Raw genomic sequence first — 15,162 nt, forward strand, 5'->3', positions numbered from 1 at the left:
GATATTAAAGGAAGAAATAGGCAGCTCGCAACTTTGTTAAGAAAATTAAATTATGGGGTTTTACGTGCCAAAACTACTTTCTGATTATGAGGCACGCCGTAGTGGAGGACTCCAGAAATTTCGACCACCTGGGGTTCTTTAACGTGCACCTAAATCTAAGTACACGGGTGTTTTCGCATTTCGCCTCCATCGAAATGTGGCCGCCGCAGCCGGGATTTGATCCCGCGACCTCGTGCTCAGCAGCCCAACACCATAACCACTGAGCAACCACGGCGGCTGCCCGCAGCTTTGTGACTTGTCCCTTATCCAAAAGCGCATTGTAGTAGATTTATTTAAATCACTTTGGCAGTTCCGGTGCCTCCAGCTCGTTCTTGCCAGTTTTATTATGTTTATACTCATTCTTAGCAACATGGCCCCACTGATAGCAAGTGAAGTAGGCGGTAGTTAAGTGCACATGAAGCATGTTCTTTTTCTTTGAATTTAACATTGTTTGCTAGAAGTGGTGGTAGCGTATTGAGAAAAAGAGAAACTGAAAGCAAAACAAGCGAGAATGTTATAGGCGTTAAGCCATTATGTTAAGGTGCTAGGATAACCAATGTGATAGATTCATATGCGCTGTTTAGACCCATTTGAACACGTTGAGAAACCGAGGCGGCAGCGCGACGCCATGACCTCGTTTGCCACCAAGCGAATCTGTCAATGCAGTCAACCGTTCTCCTGATCCATGACAAGTGGCAATGGTTCTTTGGATTTGTGACTTATCGTTCGGCAGTTCAGTATGAAAAGAATCTAATGTGTTCCGCGGTTCTAGATTCAGTGGGTGCCGATAATAATGCGTGGTCGTGGGTTCAACTCCTATCAATTTTGATGTCATTGAATTTTGGTGCCATAACGCCGGACGGTCAATTTTTCGATAATGCCGGACATAGCTGTCGCCCTAATAGTACTAACGCGTACTACCTTCATATGGTCAGGAAAGATACTTGTCTTTAACATGAGATTGCAAGTATGAACTAAAGGTGCGCTAATGACACCGCGGCTGCTTTGGTTAGCGTAACGTTAACTTCATTATATACATATAGGACTTGTTTTAAGTAAGAGATGAGATCGCCTCTTTTACTTCAGTGGTAGTGAAAGGTTCTAAATATATAGTCGATGTAATATCTTACGTTATAAAGCACTCAACATTTCTGGTGGAACTGTTTAGTAACTATTTAAATTGTTAGCTGAACTTCTTTTATATGTAAAAGCACGGACGTAAGAAAATTTGAATCAGATGTATCCGCAAGTGCTTGCACACTACAAGTAATACTATTCACGTTCATGTCACTCAGGTGAGCGAGAATATCCCTTTGGCAATGTTTTTCTTTTAACTTCTTGCCATGCTTTATAACTATCGCTTGCAACGATCGAAAATATTAATGTGTAGTATTGTGTTTTCGCTTTGCGTGAGGTACAGTTGTGTTTATTTCGAAATTTGTTAAATAGTCCTGTTGTTCTCCTATGGCTCAGTTCAAAGACCGCGAAAAGGTATTGGTTTTCTTTGATTCTGTGAAGGAGTTGTTTTGAAGCCCATGGTTTCCGTGACATTCTGTGGGGTCTACCGGTAATCAAAGGAAAGAAGTACTGAGTTTGAGTTTTCGAGAAGAACAAACCAAAGGCTGTATTTGAGTCATTTACATCGAGAACTTCTTCGAAGATAGCAGTCGGCACCGAGTCACAGAAAACTTGGGTTCCAGAATTTTTCAGCATTCTGTGTTGGGAGGTTATAGCGCTTTTTTTTAGAGTGGGGGGGGGGGGGGGGAGGCCGTAGTGGAATCTTTGTTTGTGAAACACAAAACGTTGACAAGTATTCACTCAGATAAGCAAAAACCACAAAACCGATAACATTTCTTTCATAACTAGCAACATAAAAATCGAGTAGCGTAGAAACATTATTGTCAATTCTAGCCGGTGGATGTATAATAGTGGCACATCGATAAGCATTTAACAAATTGTCCATTGAGATTCCTTCTTCTGCTGCTCTATACAGTGACAAGCACTGAATTCTTGCTACGAGTCTTCCTTACAGCATCCTTACAACGTCGATTAAACGCTCCGTCGGATTAGGCGCTCATTCTCATTTCGTTCCTTTTGTCGAGAGAGCGAGTGAAATATCCTTTTAATGAGGCGCGTTGACACTGGGAAGCGTTATCGCGCAAGTAGGCGGGGTCCCTGTCGCCGTCGCTTCAGCGGCAAACGCCACCGCCGAACTGATTGCTAGGCCAATTCCTATCGTTCGCGAAAGCGTCGTCACAGGCCAAACGGAGCATGCACGGAAGTTGTGTGTGAATGCGTCACTTCAGCTACGCCAGAACGTCACATGCCAGCTACGCGTGCTACGTGTACAGCCGACCCACCAGCAAAAGGACGGAAGATGTTATACACGCGTAGTCGTAGGGCGGCGCGCGGAATCTGAACGGCCCGAAACATTCGGTGAACGACAGCTCAGCAAGTGGGGACTATGCCCTAGTGTTGTGTAGCGCTTATGACCTTCGCACAGGCAGCTTCATCATAACGTAGCTGACACAGCTTTACTGTATACCACGACTCTTACCGTAAGTGTCGATTGTCTTTCGCGTGTGATTCGCAGACAATCTGACATAGCCAGTGCATTGTGTGACATATTACGCGGCGAGTGCCGCTACCAGAACAATGGAGAAGATTTTAAGTGCACCGACAGCAAAACGAGTTGGAGCAAATTTCAATTCACCTCTCTGCACGCTTCGCGCTTTGCAGGTTTAATTGCGTGTACCGATGAGAGGTAAAGGGAGAGAATTACCCACTGACGAATCTTATTCAATATTTTATTACTGCTGCGACGGCAGTAAGGAGCTTGAAACAGGGTTGACTGCGCTGTGTCGGCGCTTTCTTTTTCTGCCGGTAGCCGCCTCTCTCCTCGCAGCCACACTTTGATAATATGGCAATGAAAAGCAAGAATTCGCTACATTTCTTGTTTTTTACCCCTGTTCATCACTTGCAGCTTCCACGCTCGTGAAACTTCTGTTTTTCTTTAAAATTTATTCTAAAAAAAAAAACAACGATAGAGAGGGATAAGAGGCCGACTCTGTTTCCTTTCAAGCTAATTGCAAAGAGTGTTACTTACTTGCAATAAACAGTAATAACTACCACACCCACTTTGTAGGAGTTTGCATTCTTTGCTGTACGATTTCGACAGCCGTGAACAAAGCTGCCATGCTCTCGATTCAGATGTGTGCCAGGAAATGTTCGCATCAACGGTGCTCGTGACCCACTGTTGACATGGCAGCATTGTTCTGGGAAAAATGTCTTGCGCGCCGGTCATCGTTCGTTCCTTCAAAGAAGTGCAAGTCAGGAAGTGCCCACTGCTGTGGTTGTGGCATAATAATGCAGCCAAGTCGGGCTAGTGCACTTCACGGTGTTCAACGTGGCACGAGTATAGGCTTACTCTGTTACGAAATTGACTTGGATCCTTCTTTTTTGCTTAGCTCGCGAAATTCGAACGCTTAGATTGTTCCCTGTTGAATGATGTATTCAACTGTGTGCAGGGTTCCATTCTTGTAATCCACTGACTCATCGCGAACGAAGTGATGAAGACGCTTTTAATTTTGCAGTGCAGCAGCTGACATATCAAATGTAGTCATAGCGACTGATGGCACGCCGCAGATCGAGGAAAAATCTGGTATTCGTATATACAGCCCCATTCTCGATTGGTCATTTTTCCTGCAGCTTCCACACTTTGTACCAATATTTTTTGCAGAATATTTAGCAGTAGTACTGGCCCTTCGTAAATTAAGCACAACAATATATTATGTAATCATTGTTACTGATTATTTGTCCTTGTGTACTTCACTCGCAGCACCTAATGAATCTCGGGTTCTGGGAGTGTTGAAATCGTTAGTATCTGAACACTTAACTAATATCCATTTAGTACCTGGGCATACGGGCCTAGTTCTAAATGAAACGGCTGATTCACTGGCGAAAGTGTCGCTAGCTGGTCCAGCCATTCAAATTCTCCCTACATTAGCCTTGATCATAGCTGCAGCATTACGGAGGCAAATGATGATGCGATAATTCTCTGTGCCATCTATAACAAATTAATTGGACTGTAAACACTTATTGTACCCCTCGAAAAGCACTCTTTGCCAACCTAGAAAGAGAGAGAGAGAGAATGAAGAGGAAAGGTAGGGAGGTTAACCAGATATGAGTCTCCGGTTTGCTACCCTACACTGGGGAGGGGGATAGGGGTTGCAAAGATGATAGAGAGGAAAACAAAAAAAATTAAAAAATAGGGAAATTAAAAAAAATAAATTGCAGTAACTATTACTAGGCCTAGCTGTCGCATCTCTTCTTTAAGTTTTTATTTATACAGGGCTGGTCTGTATATGGTGTGGGGAAGGTGACACCATAGAACATTTTTTTTTAAATTTCTTGTCGATGATTTATTAGCTTAAGAAAACGAACCCTATAAACACCACTCTGCCTTCTTGAATTAGATGTAACTGTTGAAGATGTGCTTTCTTTCGGTGTCTCTACACGTCGGCACAGCGACGGGAAGGTGAGCGCTGCCATCCAAAATTTTCTTTGAGAATGAATGAGGTTTAAACGCCGGATACGAATTTTTTTGCCTCCTTTTCTATAACCACAATTGAACTTGAATGCTTTTTACTTTATGGTCACGGTGGAATGTTGAGCTTCATAAAACCCGTGTAGGCTCTACAATCTCTATCTCTCGATTATAGCTTACCTATTATAAAATTTTGACTTATTTTACACTTCACTATGACGAACACAATTCTTGGCCAATCCCCCAGAGTGGGCGCCTGCCAGTAGATCACAAGGATTTACATCTACATACATCAACATATCCACTTGATCCTATACGTCTCCCAAATGGTCCATTGTTATGCATTCATACACATTTCACAAGCGTCAGTACATGTCAGTGGGGCAAGTTTTCTACATTTATGAATTCTATCACAAAACTCAGTTTCATACCACCATAATAGTTAGACACCGCATTGCCAGATTTTTGTTGTGCTGCCGCCTGTCTCATGACTGAGTTATATAATCTGCACGCTGTTAGCGAGTAAGTTTGAACATTATTTCGCACTGCATGTCCAATGAGGTTGTGCGGGACCAAGCTACCACAGACGTCCTGGCACCAAATATACAAACAATAATTAGTAGGAGCCGTTGCCTGTCGGGGCAACCCTCCTATAACGCTGAAGTTTAAATACTTTGGAAAACGCTAGAGGAATGGGACCAAGTTCACGAGCGTGTAGAGCCGCTTGGAAGACGTAAATTCCTATCGGTGATGGGCGGATTACCCTAATTTATTTTTTCGGTAGGATGTACATGCCGCAAATATGCGTTCACATACGCATCGGTAAAAAATTAACACCTCAACATCATATTCGCGATGCGCAAGCTTATGTGCTTAATAATGTTTATATCGCTCAAGCATTGACACTGGTTCTTCGCTCGCAATAAGGACACAAACCCAATCTCCCGAAGTGTGTACGCAGCACCCGTAAAATCCTCATCGTAAATCTGCTATCGTTTCTAGTTGTATTACGATAACTCGCTTGTCTGCATTATCAAACGTCTTCCTTTGAAGATGGCTAACAAAAATTTTTCCAATTTTGTGTAAGAGAAAGACGCTTACTCAAAAAAAAAAAAAAACAATGAATGCAATTTCTGCGGTACATAGAGCGATGTGCCTACATTACGTTGACTGTTTTGCTCCTCAACAGACATAGCAGCAAGCCGTGGTATATGTCTTTCCCGTGGGCAAAGGTCCCTCCCTCTCGGAAGGATCCAGTCGTTTAACGACTGAACTCTGTAGCCGAACAAGGTAGATTTTTTGCAGAGCGGATACTGCGGGAAATGTCCAAATTAGAAGACATAGCATCATAGGGGCTACATTGTATTGCATCAAGTACACAAAGACAAACAGCGCATGATGACAACTGGACGATCGGCCACCGTCCACGCAGGCGCTACTCGAACAACGTCCCCGTGACTCGTCAGCCCACAAGGTTGTGAAGTCACTTTTGTGTTTCTTGAGGTCGGCTGGCCTGGGTGAATGTCTTTGACTTAGTGGTGCTGGCCGCTGGCGAGATGAATTATAATTCATCCCGTATTTCCTTCCTCACCCCTCCGACCACCCTCTCCCATCCTCAATATTTTCTCTTTCCGCAACATAGGCTTGTTTGTATAATATCCCTACCTTGTGCCCTTCTTCTGTACTGCTTCTATATATGAAAGGCACAGAGGCTAAGATAAAGCATTGTAGCTTTTTTCTTTTCACCACAGCCGCATTTGACGGTCAATAGCGGGGCAGAATAATCAGACAGAGCCTCTACCACTTCGCCGCTCTCTTTCAAGCACTGGTACTTCCCCATAGCGCTTGCGCATAATGAAACACGTAAATCTCCCACAATTACCACCACTATGTCTTTCTGTTTCACTGCGCACCGTACTACCGTCAGGGATTAAAAAGCGCTTGCGTAACGTATGTAATCCCGAGAGGCGATATCATTCTATGTGCAGGTTACTGCCGCGTTATACGAATCATTCTTTTGCCGGACTCTTTTTATGCGAATGCTCTAAGAGAACCGAACACGCCACGTATAATGCTCAGCAGCAGACCGCCACATCCACAAAGCGGCCGTGGCTTGTAAAGTGGGAAACAAAAGATATCGGAGTTGGAATGCGTTCGTTTTTTATGAAGGTCATGGCAAGGACGATACGCGCCAAGAATGCGCAGATGAACCAGAAAACGTCCAACAGGGACTGAAGGCATATAACCTCCAACGGGTGGCTCTTGGTTTCGTCATTTGAGGAGAAACGACTGAGAGAGAGAAAAATAAAAGACAAGATGCTTTGCAAGTTGCCCATTTTGCCACGTCTCTGCAGCTACCGAACTACAAATAGTGACTCCGAAACGAGGATGGCCCAAAACACTGCGATAGCTCTAAAGATTGAAATGTGGAGCACGTCTTCTGGGTGCCGCAAGAAGAGACAGGAAAAAAAAAACGTAATAACAAACTAGACTGCCAGTGACAGGAGGAAGCTAATTTATGAGCACTTCTCCAATCTTTGGCAGTATGCGGCAGAGCTGGTCATACTGGGTAGGGTATTTTATTACCTCTATTACCCCGCCCAGTCACGCGATCGCAGTTCAGCATAGGTTGCTCGAGCGCACGCGGGCGCAAAGGCGTAATTGGATGGACGCTCTCACAACGTTTCACGCCTCGGTGGCCCACTGTGAAATGTTTCTTGCTGCGGCTACCACAAATTTGCGCGCACGCGTTATGGTCGTGATCGTACGAACCCAGACGGTCAGTTCGATGAAGCGCTTAACAACGTAGGCACGCAACCATTGTCTGCACGATATCTATTGTACGCACGTACTACTGCAGTATCACTGTCGCCGTAAGGTGTGTGTGTGTGCAGAGGGGGCTTTTGGCGAACACGCGTTTGCTGCTCGGACTACAGCGGCAATGCGCCCGCAGGGCGTGATGCGCCGGGGTGAAGCAATAATTTAGCAACAGGCTAGAAGAACGGCGGCCTTGTTTCTCAGAAGCTAATGCCACATTGAGGCTTTATTTATATGGGGACACCCTTCTTTCTTACACTCTGTTTCGGCTACGATCACGCGGACATCCAGAGCCCATCAAGGAGGCGCAGAACGTGCTCCAGGCTGCCGAGATGGCAGGTGCATCGTGATTATGAATAAGGAGCCCCATGCGAAGATATACTCTGCGTCACGGCACTCATCGGAGAGATGCGTGGTCGCGATGCATCCACAGATTGCACGCCCGGTGTGGTCGAAACGGCGGGGCAATTTTTCGTCGACTTTTGGGGGAAACAGATTGGGATGTAACCTCAGCGGCGTTTCGCCCAAGTACTGTGTACACTCGGTATAGCGGCGATGAGGCTATTGCGTTTTTTTCTGGTGATCTCGTGGTCCGTTCACGATAATCATTAACACCACTGCGCCGACAAAGCCCACGCCCTCTGGGAATGGTTGAACCAAGAGTGCAACGATGGCACGCTAGGGTAAATGGCGGCAATTGTATCTGGAAGCAGGAAGAAATAGGTTAAAAGAGGGTAGGCACTAGGAATTTGGCAGTGCTCGGACACTGTACCGCCAGAAAAAACTGAACAAAGCTCCGTAAAATGGTTCAGATATAGTAGAGGACAAAAAATTTTAGGATTTTAAAAAGCGTGATGAATTTTCCAGCCGTAGTTAAGCAGCTAAATTATGCCTGCGTTTTTGTATCTGGGGCGGAATCCGGAAAGCGTTACACCGTAAGTGCTCACTGCCATTGGCCGGCGGCCTTCGCTGATATTACGTCCAGCATAAGAATCGGCTGGAATTAGGCTTCCTTTTACGAACTATACTTGTGTAAGAGCTTGCTGTAAATACGGGACCTGAATATTTGCGCCATAAGGGGAAACCGGAAAAACTTGAAATTCGAGAAAACAAAGCAAGAAGCTCGAACCATTAATGATTCAGTGACACGAAACGTAAATGACCGACACTGACAAGAATGGCGCATATGTTATTGCAAGATATGAAGTTTGTGGTTCCTAACCACGAGGCGGCGGGATGAAATCCCGGCCACGGCGGCCGCCTTTAGATGGTGGCGAAATGCAAAAACACCTATGGGGGTACTTAGGTGCACGTAGACCCCCAGGTGGCCAGAATTATACCGGAGTCCACCCCTGCGGGGTGCCTCATAATCAGAACGTGGCTTTGGCGCGTAAAACCCCGCAATTTAATTTTTTTAAGAAATAAAGTTAGCGATAGAAAAAATAATGCACTGCTTTGTAACAAAAGGAGAGATCTATCCTTTTGGATGGCATAAATTAACCAAGCCCGCGGAAACACACTGGTACGAAACTCTACGTCCGTAGTGCTTCTGAGTGTTTATAGCTTGTACACGTTCAATTTTGTTCAATAGCAGTATTTTGATTAAAACATTGCCGGTTTAACCTGAACGCTATGCATTGAGAGGGATAGCAAGGTTTAGCGTATAGCACTGAGGGCGCCCCAAATGATTAATTGCTACGATGTGGAGCATGCCAGCTCGATCGATCTGCATGCACAGCCTGGATGATACACGGGATGAGAGTGAAGGAAAACCGTTGACGTTGTCAGCTTCCAAAAAAAAGAGGACTGCATAAAGTTACTTTGACGTTCACCACAGTGTGGTATGCACAGAGCTGCTGAGCAGCTATGCTAACATACGCGCGCACAGTGCCCAATAGACGAAGAGTTTTCGTTTTTCCGTGACGGGTGGCGGTGGTGGTTCTTTGCGTCCTCCCCCCTCGCACCCCATCTCTCTACTACTACTACTACTACTAATATATATATATATATATCTATATACACCGGGTATGTTCTTTAGGCGACATAAAACTTTTAAAAATCACCTGTAGCTGATAACACAATGGACTACTCGAAGAGGCATGCATTACTTGTAGGCGTAGTGAAGATGTGGAATCTACTTATTAACAGAGTTCACAAATTAAGTTTTCAACTCGTCACTTTGCGACACATATTCCAATTTACGAAATGAGGCCGGTGAGCATTCAATGCATGTCGACATGGATAGAACTCGGTGGATGGCGGCTGTTTCGAGCTATGCGCCGACAAGCATGCGGTAAAAAATGCGCTGTTGTACAGCACTGCACGAGCCGTAATTCTCGGCCCGGTCCCGGCCTTCGTAAATGTTTACCCATCCGAGCCCGGCCTTTGTGGTGCAAAGCGAGACCCGGGCCCGGCCCGAGCCCGAAAAAAATTTTGCCTACCCGAACCAACCCGGCCCCGGCCGCAAACCAGGCCCGCCTGAGAGCAGGTAGCAAGTTGTTTCAAAAAGTAATAAACAATGTATTGTTGGCCCATGCTTCGCTAACAAGTACTTTGGTGTTCAGTAATTTATTTCGCAAAAGGGCTTCAGGATGCAGAAAGATTATCAGGCATACATGCTACGAGGAAAGTGCATTCAGGTTGCCATAGCAATTGAAACAGAGAATGAGCGGCAAATTTATTCTCTTTACTGTATATACAATGGGACTTGCGTACAGGAAATCGCGATTTAAAGAAGCGTTTTGTTTCCCGGACTTTTCGTCATTGAATGTCAATTATTTTTGCCTACGATTCAAACCTGTTTGCAATCTTTTCAATTTAGCGAAGCTTTCGTGCACCACGTGTACTTCTCGGAAGGCGTTAGGACAGCCGAAGAAAACCCAGTAAATGTGCTCTCGTAATACGTTTCTTGTCACATCATGTCATAGACATATCACGTCACTGCAAACCATAACTGTCTAGTTTAAGCCAGAGAGCTGGCTAAGAGAATGTGTTGCGACCCACGCCTTGATTGATGACACTCTATATTCATGCACATTGCAACGCTGTTGCGGCAGTCGTAGGGAGCTGTGGCTGCATGAGGCCGAATAAGACTAATGCATGCGTTAATGCGGGCACACACGGAAGCAGGTCCTGCGTGCCCACCCCGCCTCACATGACGACTGGGAGCCGCGCACAGCCCGGTGAAGTTTATTTCACAGGGAAGCCGTTTATGGCTAAGCTCCTGTTCATTTTGCGACTGCTTGTACAAAAACCGTGAGGTGATATCCCGAAGATAGTGAAATACCGGGCCGACTCGCGGCGGAGATGAAGCAGGCTTCAAGCACTCCGCCAACTTGCAAAGATAAGTTTAATATCTTGGGTCCAACTAGAACCCGTATCAGATATTAAGCTCATGAGAACAGATACTACAATTTGACCTACGTCGGCCGTGTCTACGTTCGCACCGACCTCTCTTTGTCGGCGTTCCAGGCGCTTGCCTATCACCTTTTCTTCCGCTCTCCCGTGGTGGCGGTCTCGTCGAAACGTGTGCCTAGTTTCCTCAGGCTCCTCGAGGTGGAGGGCCCGTCTTCCACGCAAACGCATATAAAGATCAGGGTAAATGCGTCCGTAACTATGTCCGAAATTCTCTGTCACCTCTGTGTCATGCGCTAAACAGCTTCGCTGGTCATCTACGTTCACAGAGTTGAATGCCTCATGATTTTTTTTAGAAAGTCTAAGTCGTGATACTCCGAGCACCCCTTTCTGTTTTGTGGACGGCGCCATCTTTCCCGAACGTTCAGCACTTTGGAAGCCTGTTCACTGCTCTTGCAACGATTAATAGAAAATATAAATATTATATTACATTGGTTACCGTCAGTGTGAAATAACATTTGGAATACACACTCTCCCTCTTTCTCTCTCTCTCTCTCTATATATATATATATGTATATATATATATATATATATATATATATATATATATATATATATATAATATAAATACACTAAAAGATTGTGAGATACATGCTTTACAGGAACATTGTCGCAGTGAGAGGAAAAAAAGTTAACTGGAACGAGTGGCTGATCCACTTACTTCTCCCCCGCTTCACATAAATCAAGCAGCAACAAGCAAAATGAATCCGTTGTTCCAGATAAAGCTACTGCAGGTGGCTTGTCCGACATGAAAAATACGCTTGTTCCAGATAAAATAAGCAACCTATCTGGAACAAATATGCAACGTATCTGGAAGCAGATTAAGAGTTTACCAAGAAACAAGCCTGGCCTGACCCGAGCCCACCGCCTCAAACACGGACCCAACCTGAAGCCCGGAGCTTCAGGCCCGGGCCCTACTTAAGCCAGCCGTGAAAGCAACTTTACCCGGCACGGTTAGGCCCGGCCCTGGGGCCTTGCCAGGCCCAGGTCTTCGGGTAGGCCCGAGTCCGTGTAATGTGCTACGCTGTTGTCCTACTTACTTTTCTACAAAAACTCTGTTGTAGGCATTGAAGCAGAACAGTTGGTGGGACACCTATGTATTTCGTTACGAACTTCGGGAATTAACATCTGGAAGCTGGTGACATCATGATAGTTCGTCCCAAATTAATATGCCTTGTGAAATCATCGCCTACAATTCGTAAATTGCAATATGTACCATAATGATTTGAAAACATAATTAGTCATTTTGAAAATGAGTGAACTACGCATTTTGACTTCTCGTGCAAGTAATGTCCTTCTTTTCGAATAATCCAGTTCACAGGACGACAGGCTAAATTCTGCGCCGTTCGTAAAACGCACTCGGATTTGCATACGTAAGACGCACTCGGAGCGTTTGCATACGTAATCACCTGAAGGACGGCGATCAATATACAGCCCTTGAAAAGAAGTGTTTTAGCAACTGCTCGAAAATATTATATGGCTGTTAATACTTATGTTTCCCAGTGTCGTGAATTAACTCTATACGTCAGACGCGGTTTACATATTTTGAAAATCTGGGACATGTAGACGGTAATCCGTAGCAAAACCTTGCCATTTCTGGCTGAATGGAGAGCTTCGTTAATAATTACTCAACCTTCGTTTTATCTCACTTTTCCTATTTTCGTGCGTTATACGAGGTTCGTAGTCGATTTTCCCGGCGTCTTTGGTGAGATAAACGATGTACTTTGTCTATATTTGGTGAAAATAACGCGAATATTAGGTATAGGGTAGGCGAAGTAAATGTGTGTGGGTTAATTAGAACGTTTACAGTAAATTACGGGTTCAAGCACGGTACAGAGTCATGTGCGTGTTATTGAAGTGACGCAGAATTCGGCCCGCTCTCCTGAGAGAACTGCAAGCGCCACCAAGATCGAATTTTGTAAAAATGGGAGGAACATTATGCATTTCATCTCAGCATGCCAAGTTAAATATGTGTTGTTGAACTACAAGCGCCTTATATTTGGTGAATATAAAAAGCAAGGTGTACGTAGTTTCGTATTTCGTGAAAATAAGGAGCAATTTATGGGTACTGTGTACGCGAAGATCAGATTGTGTAGCCATAATTGAATGAAATTATAGAGCCTTGCCCACAATCACGCAAAATAGTCCTCCTATTGCTTCAGAATGACAACATTGTGGCACGTTGAGGTTTTTCAGGACGTTGGACAAGCTTCCTGCGTGGTTTGTAAAGTTATGGAACGCTTGAATAAGTGATTCTATGCAAAGGCAGTAATTAACTTACAGGATTCAAGCTTTCAACACACGTCATATAGCACTCATTTCACGCAAATACAATATGGCTACCAGCGTTGGTTCTCTGCAAGCGGCGGGCGATTATAAGCATTTCAATAACACCTCTGAACAACGCGCGTTCAGAGGTGTTATCTGTTAAGAACAAGGGTGGAGCTAATTCTTTAGTCCCCTATTTACCGCGTACCTAAAACGCTTTCTGCACATCACCCTCAACATTTCCCGTATTCTTTCAAATCATAAATACCGTGAATTATTACTGCACCAAGGACATTACGAAAACATGCATATGGCGTTTTCAAACGCTTATATTGCTGCAATATCTGCAAGAGCAATTTCGAAGCACTGAGAACATGCAGCAACATATTTATTCCTTAGGTAGAAGCGATTCCTACCATTGGAAATGAAGGTTTGTTTGCGAAGTTACTCTAATTTTAAATATATCACGAAATTTATCCTTTATGTCTAGTCTAAACAAACGAGAAGAAAGGGATTAACCGAGGGGCCCGATTTTTATTAGTCGTATCTTAAGAAGCCAAAAAACACTGACACCAAGGGCAACATAGGGGAAATTACTTGTGCTTAAAAAATGAAATAACGAAACGATAAATTAATGGAAATTAAAGTGGATGAAAAAAAAAAAAAAACTTGCCGCACGTGGGAACCGAACCCACAATCTTCGCAACTGGAACGCAACATTTCGCGTGCGATGCTCTACCAATTGAGCTACCGCGGGGCCGTTGCCCCATCCCCTTTCTTGGGTATTTATGTGTCCTAGTAGAACCCTGGAAGTGTTAGCCAGCGCCACCACTCACATACCTTGGCGGCGGACGTGGAACGTCCTTTTTGCCGCAGGCGTCACGAGAGCGTGATCTTTTTGGGTGAAGGCAACTGGTCAATAAACCCACACATGCTACCTGAAGGCATCAATGTTGCCGGATTCGGGACCCTCGCTATGTAATAAACGAGAAGAAAGCGGGTTAACCGAGGGGCCCGATTTTGTATTAGTCGTATGTTCGAAATGCGAAACGTGAAGGTTCTGGGTTCAGTTCCCACCTGCGGCAAGTTGTATTTTCATGCACTTTTATTTCCATTAATTTCATCATCATCATCATCATCATCATCATCATCATCATCATCATCAGCCTGGTTACGCCCACTGCAGGGCAAAGGCCTCTCCCATACTTCTCCAACTACACCGGTCATGTACTAATTGTGGCCATGTCGTCCCTGCAAACTTCTTAATCTCATCCGCCCACCTAACCTTCTGGCTCCTCCTGCTACGCTTCCCGTCCCTTGGAATCCAGTCCGTAACCCTTAATGACCATCGGTTATCTTTCCTCCTCATTACATGTCCTGCCCATGCCCATTTCCTTTTCTCGATCTCAACTAAGATGTCCATTAATTTATCGTTTCTTTATTTCATTTATTAAGCAGAAGCAAGTTCTCCTATGTTGTCCATGGTGTCAGTGTTTGCTGGCTTCTTATGATAGTTTAAAGAAACACATATGAGCATAGCCGGCGCGGAGGCTGTTGACGCACTTTCGCCCTACCATCGCGATTCGCAGAAATTAAGAGAAAATACAATATAATAAAATGTCGAGCACTAACGCAAGAACTATGCTAGAACGAGTGTTAGTCAAATGAAATTTTTTACAAATGTTATAGACAATTTAAGAATCCTTAAACGTGGTCTTACAAAGCCGGCTAATGACAAACTGAGGCAGAGGCAGACGGGAGAAGTGACGGGAGGCATCGGCATCGCCACCAGAAAGGGGAGGCTTGGCTCCCTACTCCCCACCCCCCGGGAAATTTGTCGGAGGTGTTCGGGGGAAGGGGGGGGGGGGCATCCTAGTGTTCTTGGGCACCCGAACTCTCACCGTAGCAGGCGCCCATGATGCTCATGCCGGCAGTTGACGCCTGTAGACTATTCTGGCATCCTGGCTCTGGCAGAGCCGCTTGAACGTGAAAGTGCGTGCACTTTCCTTTTATAGCCAAACGTACTTCGCTTCATTGAAGGCCTTCTAATCACCCACGCTTGGACCACGCATGAGCCG

General features: G+C 44.9%; 1 non-coding gene across 1 annotated transcript; it reads right to left on the reverse strand.

Annotated features, from left to right (window-relative positions):
* Positions 1-10,652: 10,652 nt before the first annotated feature.
* LOC126541046 (U2 spliceosomal RNA) lies at positions 10,653-10,836 on the reverse strand. Its single transcript, XR_007601621.1, has one exon. It is a non-coding gene; the product is annotated as a U2 spliceosomal RNA (small nuclear RNA).
* Between the last annotated feature and the right edge of the window lie 4,326 nt (positions 10,837-15,162).

The sequence above is a fragment of the Dermacentor andersoni genome, chromosome 2 (genome assembly GCF_023375885.2).
Source record: "Dermacentor andersoni chromosome 2, qqDerAnde1_hic_scaffold, whole genome shotgun sequence".
NCBI lineage: Eukaryota > Metazoa > Arthropoda > Arachnida > Ixodida > Ixodidae > Dermacentor > Dermacentor andersoni.